This window comes from Aphidius gifuensis, linkage group LG4, assembly GCF_014905175.1.
Source record: "Aphidius gifuensis isolate YNYX2018 linkage group LG4, ASM1490517v1, whole genome shotgun sequence".
Taxonomy (NCBI): Eukaryota; Metazoa; Arthropoda; class Insecta; order Hymenoptera; family Braconidae; genus Aphidius; species Aphidius gifuensis.
In genome coordinates, this window is record NC_057791.1 from 9,303,844 (window position 1) to 9,320,974 (window position 17,131).

General features: G+C 28.9%; 1 pseudogene; it reads left to right on the top strand.

The window, feature by feature from the left end:
• Positions 1-6,958: 6,958 nt before the first annotated feature.
• Positions 6,959-16,180, top strand: LOC122853829 (annotated as a pseudogene).
• Positions 16,181-17,131: the final 951 nt, after the last annotated feature.

Genomic DNA, 17,131 nt, shown 5'->3' on the forward strand with positions numbered 1-17,131 from the left:
TACAGATTTACGAACATTTGGACGGAAAGAAAAATTCTAATAAACCAATTTTTATAGTGCTGTACGTTTTCATATGCACATATATAGTTTTTACACTTTGGATTTCCTATCGAATGTTTAATAACTGCTTGAGATTGAAGCACAAGTAAATCTGGACAACTCAAATCATCTAAATTAATTATTGTTACAGCTTTATCTTGAAGTACTGATAGTAACCAATTTTTTCTATCTATTCTTTTTACAAAAATATATTTAATTTTTTCACTCAATTTTTCAATTAAAATGTTGTTTGCTTCATCAAAAATTTCATCACCACTATCCCATGGTATCCCATGATAATTTTCTTCAGATTGTGTAATTGAACGTTGGTAATCTTCGAGTAATTGATTTTTTGAACATGGTCCTTTAAAAACTATTACACTCACTACTCCGGTAGGATTAATCGGTTGAATTGCTAATTCCTTAATTACAAATAAACCTGTTGGTTTTTCAAAACCTTGAAAATCAACGAATACTGACATTTTTATTTTTTTTTTTCTTAAACACGTTCAACGACGACAATCAAAAAAGAACTGAAAAAAAATATATGTAACCATACAGATTTTCTGATAATCCCTTCTTCTTTCCACTGATTTGCGTGCCCTCTTTATTCAATTTAAATAATTTTTGCTTTTTTCATTATATCTAATATATTTTAACAAGTTCTTTCCAACTTCACTAAACGTGAATCTAAATTTTGAATAAGTTCTACATTTCGCATAGAAAGATCTTCAACTTTTTGAATATTAATCATATGATTTTTCTCAAGTCCAAGAGCGTTTGAGTGTAAGGTATTGATTATTACCTGATGATTCTCATTAGTATTTTGTAATAATGTTATTGCTTAATTGATTATCCTTTTTTCTTCCGTGATCAAGTCATGAATGAATTTGATTGGAGCTGCATTATTTATGTCCTTAGGATAACCAATATTACCTTTTCTTTTGAAGATTAAACTGACCATCTTCTGTTATCATAAATCCTTCACCTGTTGGTCCACGAGCTCCGATAGAACCATTTCTAACCTTACTTTTTGGTAATTGATGCCCGAACACGTCAACGCTCATCGTGTTTCACTGTTAAGTGACTACTGAATATAAATAAATTTAAAATGTAATTTGTATTGATGGTGGAAAGATATCATCACTGGAGTTGTAATGATAAAAGACTACGATAGATTCACCATGAATACAGAAATTTTTTTTTTTTTTTTTTTTTTTTATTATTAATCAAAATTTAAATCAAATTCAATAGGTTTTGATGAGTTTGACTCCAAAACTGAGAGTTCTTCTTCTTCTTCATTATATTCAACGTCAATAAAGTCTTCTTCTTCTTTTATTTTCTCTCTATCATTTTTTTGTTCAAATCTAAACTCATATGTGTTCTTATCTTTAAGTATCACTGAAACATAATTTGGTTAATTTATTTAATAAAATTCAGATGATCAAATTAGAAATATTATAACTTACCATTTTCAGCTGTTTCTAATTTTGATAACACGTCGTATGCATCAAGTAGTTTTTCAGTCATCGTTTGAATCTAAAAATTTTATCATTGAAAAATTATATACCTATAACTTCATTTTATTTAAAATGGAATTAATAAGATTATATGATTATATAATATAATATAATGATATTATATATTACTTTCTATTGTAAGTTGTAGTTCGTTTATCTCTTGGTTTTTAGATGGTTTTGATGAGTTGATAACTTTCCTTGTTTTCCGTAATTCATTTTGTAATCGTGTTAGGTTTTTATTCATCTATAAATAATTATTGGAATAATTAATACTATTCTCAAAGGATAGTTAAATAAATAACAATTATATACTTACCCTTAATTGTATACTCATTTTATATGCTCTTAATGGACCAACACTTGCTGCACTCATTTCAAACATTTTAAACTTGTTTAAACTCGTCAAAACTTGTTCTAACTGATTATGATGTACGTTGAAACTTTTCAACAATAAGTTCATAGATTTCAAGAGGGTTACAAACTATTCTGCATGGCCTTATATACTACTATCTCACCCCACTTCTTTTTTCCCCCACTTCTTTTTCCCCACTTTTTACATTTTACCCGATTATCAGTTGAAAAAAATTTCTACTTTATCAAAATATTGATAATATGGACATATAATTTTATAGGAATTCTACATTATCAACATTTCAAATAATTCATATGAAGATTGTTTTCTTGACTACACGCACTTACCTACAAACCGTGCTACCAACCTTAGCTACATACCCTCAGTTACACATCTTTAGCTACACATCCTTAGCTACATGTTTTCCCTAGCTTTGTATACATCTTTAGCTCCACCCACCCGCTATGATGTATATAATAGACCCCCTGCTGACCCCACTGTGAAACAATAGACCCCCATGGACCCCCCTATGGAGAACAATGGACCCCAGCAGGGGGGTGATCCAGAACTCTCCTTGTTTAACTACTGATTATTGTTGCTCGTCAGAGTATTTAATTTTGGTTCCCCCCAAATTTGTGCTTAATTATTGGCTTTTTTTTTTTGTATTTTATCCTTCAATAACCGAAGCGAGATTGACTAGAAATTCTAGTAAAATTTACTATTCCGTACGGAAGAGAATTTATACAATTACCATGAAATTCATATATCTGTATCCAATTTTATTGGGGGGAAAATGACTTTGTATACGCAAATTTTACTTTATTAAGTGGCAATTTTGAATTATTATTTGCATGCGAGCGTTAAAATCCACATAGTGGAGAAGGGGAAAAAAATTATTATTTATTATTATTATTATTATTATTTTCTCTCTTTTTTTTTGTAACTTAATTTAACAGATTTGGAAAACTTACTTTTCAGTAGTTTATAATAATACTACTAATAACATATCACTGGAGGATATATATAGTTTATTAATTTTTATCTAACAGGAAACAAATCTGAATTATCATGCAAGTGTTCGACTCCTAGTGACAAATGAATAAATTTTTTTGTAAATAAATTTAGAAAAATTTGACAAGATTAAATTTTACTTTAATAATTTATAGGAATGATACTAATATCAATAATTGATATAAATAATTTATTAACAATAAAATATATATTAATATATTATATTAACAATGAGATCGGTCAAAGGATGTTTTGCTGGCAATAATATGGGGTGTTTTTGAGTGAAAGTGAGTTTGGATTTTTGATGTGTAAACATCTTTAGGCGCAGGTTGGGTATGGGGTAAAAGGAAAAAACATAGGGTTTAGACGTCAGATCCGGTAACGGATCTCGACAGGAATCTATTTTCTGTCAGTCTTCATTGCGCCTTGCAGCGCCATAGTAATCGGTTGGTAACTGTTACCATCAGGCGTTCTGTAGTATATATGAATTTAAATGCGAGTATTTATATATTTTAATTATTTATTATTATATATATTTGCGCCGTTGTATATATTAATATACAAGTATTTTATTTGAATTGATTAGTTATACTTGCATTTGTTAGGCGAAGTAAAGATCATATTGTACATATATATACATGCATATGCAAGTATTTTTCATTTACATTAATATACCCATTATTATTGTTTATATTGTTTATAATAATATTTCCTATCCAAAACATAATATAGAATTATTATACAATAAAAATTTATTCATAATATTGACTAATCTTATGTTTTAAAAAAAGAGAAATAGACATTGATGTGTTAGTTTGGAAGAGAAAAATATTATTATAATTGTACGATAATTTTACAATATAATTTATTTATACTGTTTTAATCAAAGTAAAAGAAAAATGGTATACTTGATAAATATTCATATTCATAATTTTTATGTTTATTATAGTGTAATGAAAAAGATATTTTTCAGTTTAAAAAATAATTTTTGATTTAAACTAAAAAGTGCCTTTTTCAATAAGTATAATGAATTACGTATGAAAAAACACAACGATATTTAAAGTTTCAATATCGATATTATTAGGATTCAACTACATATGATATTTTATCTGTCGATATTTATTGATTTTGAATTATTCAAGTTCGTTGAACATACTACATGCGAGATAGTGTTTGTAAAATATAGTTTGGGAACTGAACTATCGAGGTGCTATAATGTATGTTACACGACGTATAAGAGTGAAGACGTATTAATATAAATAAAAATAAAAAAATATTAATAAATCAAATACGAATCTAATATATCGACACCTTCAGAGGATATTATCATATCCCAGACAACATGTTTTTTTATTTAGTTTTTATAGAAAATTTTCTCACGATTACGAGAAAAATACGGAAAAAATTTCTGCAGATGACCAAAGTGGTTAAAAATGAAGTTGAAGTATAGAAAAAACGGCTATTTATCGGTTATATATCGTATAGTTATTAAAATAACGATTAATTATAAAATTTATTAATATCAATCAATAAAGCTCGTCAAGGAGAAAAAAATGTTTCGATAAGAATTCAGATAATAATTCATAAATTTCAATATAGATATTTTTTTGCAGATATAATAATGGCAGTCGATAAAACTCTCCGAGTAAAAAAGAAAGTCAAAATAAAAATTTCGATATATTAAAAATTTTTTTTTTTTTTTAAACCGCTAGATTTTCAACTGAGCCACTAGATTTTTTACATAGCTGCTAAACTTTTTACTCAGTCTCAGTTATAGCCAAATATATTTTTATCAGCTCAATTTTCCCCTCAGCTACATCTTTTCTTCAGCTAGATTTTTTCCTTATCTACATTTTTAGCCAAACACACAATAACTTTGTAATTTTACCGGCTTAATTTTTCCCTCAGCTGCATCTTCTTCTCAGCTAGTTTTTTTTCTTGGCTAGATTTTTTATTCCGCTACATTTTTTACTTAGCCGCTTAATCTTTTACTTAGTCTCAATTACAGCCAAACACACAATAACTTTGTAATTTTACCGGCTTAATTTTTTTCTCAGCTGCATCTTCTTAGCTCGATTTTTTTCTTAGCTAGATTGTTTATTCCGCTACATTGTTTCCTTAGCCGCTTAATCTTTTACTTAGTCTCAATTATAGCTAAACACACAATATCTGCATAATTTTACCAGCTTAATTTTTCTCTCAGCTACATCTTTTTCTTAGCTAAATGTTTCGTTAGCTATATTTTTTACTTAGTCTCAATTATAGCCAAACAAACAATACCTACATATTTTTACCAGCTAAAATATTTTACTTAGCTACTTCTTTTCCTTAGCTCTATTATATTAACAATTACGAAACAAATAACCACCAATACCAGAAAAATATCGATAACTCGAAAAATATTCGGAATATATTAAAAAATTTTATTTGAACTTTTTTTTCTACTTCATGAGTTTTATCAATCGTCAATATAAAATTAGGGAAAAAAAATCGATATATCGAAATTTTGTAATCATTGATTATTGAAAAATACTAAACAACAATAATTCTATGAAAATAGAAAAAAATAAAATAAAAACAAACAATATTTTTATAAATGAATGAAAAAAAATTGTTTGAATATGTACTTATTATTATTTTGTTCAATTACAACAACACGCCAAAGATGCTTACACATAATAAACCCGCGAGTCTAGATGACTCACAAAACTTTTTTTAATCAATCACCCACTCGTAATATGCCGTCAGTGTCAATGAAAGGGTCTAACGAGTTGATGCGGTTTTTAGACTTAATGCTTATCGAATCTAGTAAACATTCTATTTCTCGCTGAAAGTTTGAAGCTTGTAATGTTTTTAAAAGGATTAATTCCGCGGACTCTTATTTCTTGTACTTTCAAATCCTTATATTTATTATTAAGTTTCATCCGAAGACAATAGGCTACGATTCTCTTTGATTTCCCGTAAGATGAAAATTTTAGGAATATGAGAGTGTCGAGTTGATTTATGAGGCACGTGTTCTTTTTTAATTCTGGAATCTCGTTACATTTGATTTTTTCGTTAGGCCGATTAGCGTGTGGTAGTTTCAGTCACGATGGGCCTTCAAACCATTGTTGGTTGTGTACGAGTTCATCTGGGACAGAATGTCAGCAGGGTTACACTTTGAAGGTACGTACCGCCATTCTAAATCTTTTGTTCCCTTTTGGATCTCTGAAACTCTCTTCAAAACATATGTTTGGAGTTTGTGTGCGTCGGTTTTAAGCCAATATAAAACTATTTCAGAGTCCCCCCAAAAAATGATTTTATTTAGTTCGATTGGAATGGCAGGTAATGTTTCATGATATAATTATGTAAGAAATAACGCCCCGTTTAATTCAAGTCTCGGTATTGTTACAGGTGATTTTAATGGTGCATTCCTCTTTTTCGTTTACCGATCTTAAGTATAGACATGCGCCGTAACCCGTTTGACTGGCGTCACAAAATCCATGTATTTGTATATTTTTTGGCTGTTCTATTATTAATCTACGTGGAATAGTTATTGTTTTCATTGTATCTAAATGATTAATGAATTTGACCCATAAACGGTGTATATCCGGTGGCACCGATTCATCCCAATGAAGTTTGTCTTTCCAAATTTTTTGCATAATTGATTTGGCTTGTAATACGACTGGACCCAATAAACCGAGGAGGTCATATATTTTCGCAATTTCAGACTGAATATGGCGCTTGGTTAATTTTTCATTTTTTTTAATGGAATTGACATTGTATGTTATTCTATCGTCACTTATCAACCATGAAATGCCGAGTGTTTTTAGCGTACATGTTTTATCGAGTACTAGACGCGGGGTGACATTTTTAATGGTTGAATCACTAATAATTTGTCGTTCGTTGGAGGCCCATTGACGGATGTTAAACCCACCCCTCTCAAGAATTTGTATCAATTGATTACGCAATAATATTGTATCTTCGATAGTCTCCGCACCACTCAAGAGATCATCTACATATAAGTCGTTTTTTAAGCATGCTGCTGCTAGTAGGTATGTACAATGAAGGTCACCGTATTGAGTTCGTATGTTCTCAATTGACCTTGGTCGTCTCGCCATATTATGCGTTGGTATTAACATTTGCATCAAATAAAGACAACTGGAAAAATACCTCTAAGTTGGAAAGATAATGAACGTCAATTGATTAATCGTGAGACTGATGCTTCACCTTGGGGCTATAAACCTGTTGAAGAAACGTGTTTAAGTACAAGTATGTATAAGAAAAATTTGAAATAATGTAAATAATACATGTATCAAAAATGTAAATTAATATCTTTAACGAAAATAATTGTTAGAAAATAAATACACTCCAATCAAATTTTTCTTTTTACAAAAGTTTATTGATTAATGATTATATATCCATTGATTATGACAATTGTCAAATCCAAGTTATTTTACATACATTTTATTTCCTCTTCTTTTCAAAACTCTTTCAATCAAATAAATGTCAAGATGTCGAACTTTTTGTAGCTCTCTAGTATAAAAGCTTTTATGTATTGAATTCCCTTGATAGTCTCTAAGCTTATATGTTACAGGTGCTATTTTATTCATTTTTAGTAATTGTGAATATTTTCTTTGTCTAATTTTGTTTATAACTTTTATCGAAGACACGCTTTTATTTACTTATTCTTACATGTTGATTTAATTTAAATTTGATCTCAACATGACAATGATTAAAACTTTCAAATACAGTCTGTTCTAATATTTTATACTTTGACCAACAACTTCAACAGGTTTCCTTTTAATTTCGCGATGTTTTGTGTTATTGTGATTTTTAATCAATTCTCGTAATAATTTTAACTTTTCATAATTCCTTGCATGCTAAATTCAAAAAACATTTTACTTTATAGTGTTCTATCCAACCGTTTAACTATTGATGCTCCCAGGTAAAAATTGAGCATCCGTTTGACGTCGATTCAAAGTCAAATTTCGAGCTCGGGGCTCGATCCGACGTCCGTACGTATGTCGGTTGGACGTCAAAACGTTACGCTAAAGTAGCTCGGACGGACGTCGGAATTCAAGCTCGGATCGAGGTCGAAAAACGCTCGATTCGACGTCGAACCAGAAAGACCTCTAACATAATTCTGTGAGTGAAATTGAGGGCAAGAGGTTCTCATTGAAAAAACTTTCATAGTAAGTTGAATAACTAATTAACGTTAATATATAATTAATTTATGATTTTGTTTTCCGATTGATTATTTTATCCGTCTATTATTATTTTATATTTGATGAATAGCTGTATTCACTGTTATTGCAAAAGAATTTTATCATTTTTTGATTTATTTATATTAATTTTTTCGATGGTATCATATATTTAATACTACTCTATTGCGCATGGGGCTCGATTTTGCTGGTTCCTCAAACGGTGCAGACAATCTCTCTGTCGCAGTCCTTGGAAGATTTAAGCAATGACAAGAGTGAGGATTCGGCAGAACTCGGAATAGCTCAACGCATATACAGGTATCCTCATACGTAAGATTAGCTGTGTATAAATAAACAATAGTTTGACCGAATTCATTTTTATTAATTACGTTTATTTATCAATATTTTGAAAGAATATTTCAAAAATAAGGAAACATGTTAATAGTAATATTATATGCATCATATATTTGAACACAGAAATTATACGCACAGAAATTCATTGCGCATGCATGTAAGCCGAGTTCTGCTGAATCCCCACTCTTGTCATTGTCTAAATCTTCCAAGGGCTGCGACAGAGAGATTGTCTGCACCGTTTGAGGAACCAGCGTTCCACTTATGGGAAAGCATAGGCGATGCGCAATATAGTAGTATTAAATATATGAATAAAATTTATCAAAAATATTAATAAATAATATTAAAATGTTTAATATGTTTTTTGCAACATTAATTCCTCAGCTATATCTTTCCCTTAGCTACTGCTCTTTCCTGGACATTTTTATTTTTTAAAAATAAAATTACATGTATATTATTTATTTGATAATTAAAAATGTCCAAGGAAAAGCAGTAGCTTATGAATTACAGTTGCCAAAAAATTATGTTTTAAGCAATATTATTTCCTTAAAACATAATTCTTCGGCAACATTCATTAGTTAGCTACATCTTTTCCTTTGCTACTTCTTTTTTTTAGTATTTTAATAAATTATTTGACGAATAAAATAAAAACAATTCATTTTAATAAATTGAAATACCAAGGAATAAAATTAATCGAAATAAATAAATAAATCGACAATAAAATTCTATTTATCGTGGTAAATATTATTTATTTGAGGTCGAATAGATTATTAATAACTAATGGGAGTTGGTTGTTAGTAGTCCAAGGGTCACTGCTACAACTCTGTGGAGGGTCAAGTCCGTTACATGTGTCCGTTACATGTGTCCGTTACATAATGCGTAAATATTCGATGTCCCGTGAGTGTGACTTAATACGTAAACCTCAACGTATGTGTAAGACCTGGTCACGATAGATCGCTGTATGGTTCCCTATACAACATACTCATTTCACATGTAGAATATTTGCTCTCACACTTATGATACTTGTGACGTCCGTATTTTCCGATAATATAGTCGCAATGTAATATAGTCGTTTGTAACTCACTATACTTGGTTCACGATAGCTTCCTCAGGTTTGGTACGTATTTCATAATCCAAACAGATGGACCGCGCCCCTCTATCATTTCTAAGACTGAGTTAGGTTTCCGTTCTGTTCTCGTCTTGGCTTCCGAGATGACCAGCATGGCTCCCCCCGGTGATTTAGCATGGTAAGAAATCCTCGTTGTTAACCTTGGTCGATTGCTCCTGCAAATGTTTCTCCACCTTCATTAGCAATATCATATTCGCCTTCTTTTCCATAGATTGAATTTTTAATATCAGACATATTATAATTGTTCTCATAAGTTGAATTATTTTTTTTATCATTTGTATTTTGATGGTGATCTTTATTGGTTGTTGTTGTTGTTGTTGTTGTTGATAATTGTGCAGCTAATTTGTTTAGCGGTGTAACAAGTTCAAGATATTCATTCGCAGCTTCTGATATATTTTCTTTTCCTAATTTTATCAACCAACAATCAATCTTATCAATCGTTTAAACATAATTACTCTTTCTAACTATCGCACGTCTTATTGCATTTGGTAGTGAATCACCTTGTCGTTTTTCTCTCAAACCATCACCACTTATTAATGTAATTATATCAAAATTTATAACTGGTAATTTGAAAGCTTGTTTCTAGTTTTCCATCGTGATGAGCACTAAACTCAAATCATATAAATTCGACTGTTTTATACCACAGCCACTCAGTCTGTTATAAATTATGATTGAGCATACATCACAAGAGGAGAAGAACGAAAAACGTCGTGGAGAAGGAATACTCAATAAAATAATCAATAAATTACATTTAATGTTCATCCACCTGGTTATTTATACTGGGGACTATGTACCGAGTTGAAAAACGTTTAGCCGGAGGTGATCCGGTAATAAATCTTTTGAACGCAGCCTGTGAAAAACACGATATTGCATATTTAAAAAATCAAAACGATATCAAAGCAAGTAACGCAGTGGATAATATTTTAGCTCGTGAAGCAGCTAAACGTATTTCTTCTAAAAACGCTTAAAAAAGTTTAAGTGAGAGAGCAGCAGCTACATTCGTTATCGGAGCAATTCGTCTTAATTGGTTGACACGTAAAAATGAGTGATGGAAATATTCTTGATGTCAACGCACCGTTCAATTTACCAACGAAATATCCAACTATGAGCTACATGCTCATACAGACTGTCCCATTTTAATCTATCAATGGATTTTCCTTGAAAAATCTGAGTTGAATTGAAAAATGTTTCAAAAAAAAGTTGTAGAGTTTGGAGGGGGACATATAAACATCAAAAAAAGAATTTGAAAAATTCAAAATGGTAGAGTTTCGGGTATAAACATAGTTTTTTAAATGGATACTGTTACGTCTTGGTATATTTTCAATTAATAATCAATAATAAATAATAAATTAACAAATTCAATAGATGTCGAGCAAGCAATAAAATTTTTCTTTTTTTATTTTTTTTATTTTCACACGGAATTAAATTCAAATTTCGCATTTTTATAAAACAATTTATTTTTATAATTTTTATATAAATTTTGGTAAGCAGTTTTCAAAGTCACCTTTGCAACTCGAGATTTTACATCCGTTAAAATTATTAAATTATTATTAACAAAATGTTTAAGCAAATTATTAAATGCTGACTACCATGGGAACCCTTAAATCCGATTGGTTCAACTATGGTACCACTTTTCATCCCTACCTAATAATTAAATTTTTATGGGAATAATTTTATTTTTAATATTAAGGAGCGTCACTCTTGCGACAACTTTCGTTCTATTCAAATCATTGAAACTAAATTAAAAATTAAAAATTAAAATTAAAATTAAAATCAATTACATCTGATAAAAATTAAATAAAATCAATTGAACTTTTACGTTTTAAATAAATATTATTTTTCGAGTGAATTTAAACTAATTAATTCTTGTGATAAATTATTATTTCCTGTGTTATTTAACCTTCCCTAATCCTATATAAAAATTATTGACTGTGACATTTCTCCGGGGTGTTGTTTTCTGTGCTTCGAGTTTATTTTACCGTTTGGATTATTCGAGACTACAAACATCAACAGGCGACCATCCAGATTGACACGCTCTCAACAATTGTTTCGGATTATTCTTACATCAAGGTACATCTACAATCATACACATTCCCTCCTAACCCGTTACCCTGTAGGGAATTACAAAATAAGAGGATTTTTAATTTTAACGTGAAATACCAAGTTGATTTATTTTAATTATTCTATGATTATTTGGTTATTTAATTTTGATTTTACATATTCTTTCTTTTTCTTGTTATTTCATAATTAAATTTTAATTTTTCAACTTGGTACGTAACAATACTATATTTTGTTTTGTGCCACTACGTTTTTTACATAGAAACTAACACTTTTGATTTAAAAAATTTTTCGATAAAATTACTTTTTTTTCGGACTGATTTTATCTGTTGATAGATTTTTCTAAAAAAATATGTCTTCAATTTAAAGATAATACTGAGAAAAGTTGTAGCGTTTAGAAAGAGAACACAAACAAAAAAAAAATTTTTGAAAAAAATTCAAAATGGTCGAGTTAGAAGCATGAATAAAGTTTCGAAAAAAAATCAATTTTTGCGGAAAATTTTATTTAGAAAAAGTGTTAGTCTTGTTGTGAACAATTTTTTAATGATAAAAAATTCCAGGTAACCTCAAAAAAAAATGTTCATACCGGAAACTTTGCCATTTTGAACTTTAAATTTTTTTTTTTTTTTTCCCGTTTTTGTCTTTCTGAGTGCTACATTTTTTCTAAGTATCATTTTTCAATTAAAGCCATATTTTTTCAGGAAAATCCATAAACAGATAAAATCGGGCCGAAAAAAAAAGTTATTTTATCGAAAAGTTTTTCAAATAAAAAGTGTTAGTTTTGATTCAAAAAACTTTTTTGTGCAAAAAAAAAATGTGGTATCTTTTTAAAAAAACTTTGTTCATACCGGAAATTCCACCATTTTGGATTTTTTTTTTTTTCTATGTCCACCTTCAAACCCTACAACTCTTACCTGAAATATTTTTCAATTTGAGCCGTAATTTTCGAAAAAAGTCCATTGATAAATTAAAATGGGACAGATAGATCTACCAGTTTCGATAATAGTGATAAAATAAGAATATCGATACGAAATCAAGATTTGTTTGTTCTACTGTCAAAAAGACGGTATACATATAAGTGGAAAATTAACGCATCAACATGCTGCTAGAAATGCAGAAAACCCACTTGCAAATATTCTTGTTTTAACCCGAGTAAATGATGCTATGTGTTTTTTGTTTGATGAAATGCGTTATGAATCAATTGGAGTTTTAGTTGATAAATTGAAGAATGTCGGTATCAAGAGGCACGGTAGTGCCTCGAGTCAAGTATGAGAAAGAAATGTATGTGTGTTGATGAAAATATGTGTGAGATGAGATTAACTACTACTACCGTGCCTTATTGTACATCAAATATTTTGTCCCCTTCTGTCGCGAATCTATTAGAAATTCAATTTAAATATGATATAATTAAATAAGGATGCTAAGGTTTGGTAATGATCCTATAAATCAATGTCGAGCTTTTTTTACAAAAAATATCAGATTTTTCCGTCGCGTAATTATTTTTAAAGCATAATTTTGATATTTACGGTCTTTGCATTTTTCTCAAATCGACCAGATTTCTTTCGTTTAGTTGGTAACTTTGCAATTATTTCATTTCTCTTTCTTACGACTTCTCTTTTTTTTGTGTTGCTATATTGGCTCCACTGCATAATTTTATTTGTATTCATTCATACATAACCTCCAGAATACGTTGACTCTCACGTCAAATATAAAAAAAAAAAATCAATATAAATATATAAATAAATATTGTTTATTGATGAGCTCATAGTTCAGTTTAAAAAAATTCCAAAATGTACTCATGATTCTTGACAGCATATAAATAAGATTCAAGAGTTGCTTGTCAATGAGGTCCGGGAAAATGTTATATCAAGGAATTCAGCACATTATGACAAATGTATATATACAAAACATCCACCGAAAATATCTAAGGTATGTATCATTTGTTTATTTATTATTTATAACATTTTTTAGTTTTAGTCGTGACTTTGTTGAAGACTACTACAAAAAAACTGAAAATGCTATTTTTTTAAATATCAAAAAAACCAAACAAGTTTGTCTTGATGTATCTTTATTAAATTTATTTATCAATCAATGAATAATAACAATGATTGATAAATTAATTTTTCAATATTTTTTAGGCACAAATTAATCAAAATAATGATGGACCAGCTAAAAAAATAACAAAGCTAGCAATAGATACACCAGGTGGTTTTATACCAGATGAAAAAAAATATACTTATGATGAAACTTATGAAATAATAATATTACTAAATTTTACAAGTTTTAAATATCCTGTAACGATTCTCGTTGCCTTAAAGTCTGAGCCACATAGTCAATGGTCCGACTCTCCACCTAGCGACCTCATCAACATCAAGTCATTTTAGAGTAGGGCAAATCCCCCCTCTTTTCCGTATTTTAAATTCAGTGAAATAATTAAGAGAAAATTCTCTCTCTCTCTTGTCTTTGAGACGTCGGACTGACTGGACCTCGGTTTTAACCAGTCGTCTGGCGACGGTGAGTTTGAGGTTATTTTTGTATGTTGAAGATGGAGGATCAACCACCATATGCTATCTTTTGTTTAGCTTTGATTTTATGATCAATTCAAGGATGATCCTCGAGTTGATTATGATACTTTTGATACCTTCGATAATTAGAATTAGTTTATTAATTAATTAATAATTAATATTTTGTTGGACGTGGTCCCTTTTAGATTAGGATTTTTGAGATAATATTGGATTAGTTTATTTTGTATTCTGAATATTTGAGTTACTTTGGTATTTGAGTTACGTTGATGTTTGATAAATAAATATGGAGTAAAATGAATCAATTGTGTGTTTTGTTATTATTTTGGGGTATTTATTAATTATTATTTTCAGGATATAATTATTATGACAGGTTTATCCGTCCCTTCTACCAAAACCCACACACTGAGCGACCCTGCGGCTTTCCTCTAGATTGCTTGTTTCGGTTGTTTTGTTCATTGTTTAATTGTATTTTGTCCAGGTATGAATGTGTTCTGAGCACGAGATTGTGTTATGTCTTTTTCCGGTTTTAAGAAGATTTGAAAATCCCTGATTTTATTAATTACGTTTTGGATACTAATTATTATTATTATTATGTTGGATTATTGGATTTTTAGCTTTGTTTATTGAAAAGGACAATTTACAGGTAAAATGACAGTAACAAGCGGTCCGAGCAGATATTTGGCAGAATTGTCATGTTACAATCCATCAGTTGATTTAACAGAACAGGTATAAATAAATAACGCTAATAATAATATACAAATTGAAATATAAATAAACATATCAAGACTAATTTTACAGATAATAAAATTAATTACTGGAATATTAAAAGCTGAATCAGCAATTAAAATTGCTGAAAGAGAAGCATTAGCTGGTACATGGGATGGTGAAGCAAAAATAATAACAAAGTAATTATAAAAAAGAAATAATAATAAGTTTGGGTATAAATATTCATTTATTTTTTTTAATTTTCGACATGCAACAACATTTGAAAAAATACCACCAAGTAATTGGAAAAGTAAGAAATGTGATTTAACACAAAATTTATGGTTAAATTTAACTGATTGTAGTATCTTATGTGGACGTAAATTTTTTAATGGTACTGGTGGTAATGATCATGCAATTGAACATTATCGTACAACTGGTTATCCACTTGCTATTGAATTAGGTACAATAACAAAAGAAGGTAATGATGATGTTTATTCATATGATGAAAATGAAATGGTTGATGATCCAAATTTGATAATACATTTATCACATTGGGGTTTCAATATTTCAAATATGGAAAACACTGAAAAATCAATAATTGAACTTGAGCTTGATTTAAATAAAAAATTTGGTGAATGGATTGCATTACAAATAGCATCAAGTAAATTAATACCAATTTTTGGTGCTTGTTATACTGGTTTAAATAATCTTGGTAATTCATGCTATTTAAATTGTGTTATGCAAACATTATTTATAATACCAGATTTCATACCAAAAAATATGTTGATGAATCAGTTAATATATTTGATGATAATTATAATGATCCAGCAAATAATTTTGATACACAAATATCAAAACTTGATTGTGGTTTATTATCTGGTAAATATTCAATTGAACCAAATAATAAATTAAATAATGAAGATTATAATCGTCAAGGAATACCACCAAGAATGTTTAAAAATTTAATATCACGTGGACATCCTGGTTTTTCATCAAATCGTCAACAAGATGCACAAGAATTTTTTTTACATCTTATTAATATTATTGAACGTCATTATGTTAATAAATTTAATTCAATTGATTGTTTTAAATTTAAAGTTGAAGAGCGTTATCAATGTAGTAGTTCTGGTAAAGTTAAATATTCATATAGACCAGAATATTTATTACCATTACTAATACCACGTGATTGTGCAATTAATAAAGATGAAGTTAATACTGATGATAAAAAAACAGCTGAACTGAATGGACAGTCATTTGATACGAATAATACAATCATTAGACTACATATTAAATTATCATCATGTTTAGAATCATGTTTATATTTATAATGAAAAAAAACAACACTCACACTTTTTTTTTAACACTAAACCTAGATGGCATGAAAATCAACGTGTGGAAGGAGAAAAAAAAAATAAATACTTGCTACACGTCATTCATTGATCAACATTGTTCATGAATTGTTGTCTTAATTTTTTTTTTAATATTTAAAAGGTTATTTTTTTTTAGTTTTTCAGTACGTTTGTTTACTTATTTACTATTATTATTATCAAGTAATCTATACTTAATAATATTCATTTACTTCATTATTATTATAATAATATATATTATTAATTTAAATCAACTTTGTACATTTTATCATCACCTTTTGTTAACAATATCACGTTTTTTTTTTTTTTTTTTTGATTAATTAAGGCTTTTTCATAATTTTTTTTATAAATAAAAGACATTTTATCCCAATATTATGTCCACCTCGTGTACCTCTTCGTCCTTGTCTTCGTGGTCCTCCATCATCGACACTATTGGTGAGTATGGATTTAAAATATTGTTTTCGGCAATATCTGGAACAAATGATTAAAAGTTTATAGTTTATTATTGTTATCAATTTTTTTTATTGTTGATTATTTCGATAGTTTATTGTTGTTATTTGATTTTAAAATTGTTGATTAATTTGAAAGTTTATTGAGAGTTTTTTCTCTTTCCAGAAGAATTCATTTCCTTGACAAGAGTATTGTTTCTGCTTTCGAGAAAGGTTTATTGACCTTGTCAAGAGTTTTTTCTCTTTCCAGAAAAATTCATTTCCTTGACAAGAGTAATTTTTCTTCGGTTAAGAAAGGTTTATTGACCTTGTCAAGAGTTTTTTCTGTTTCCAGAAGAATTCATATCCTTGACAAGAGTTTATTTCAAAATTTTATAAAATTAAATATATTAAAAAATTTGAGTCGTGATTCTTTTCATATACTTTGGAAATGCAGTAACTC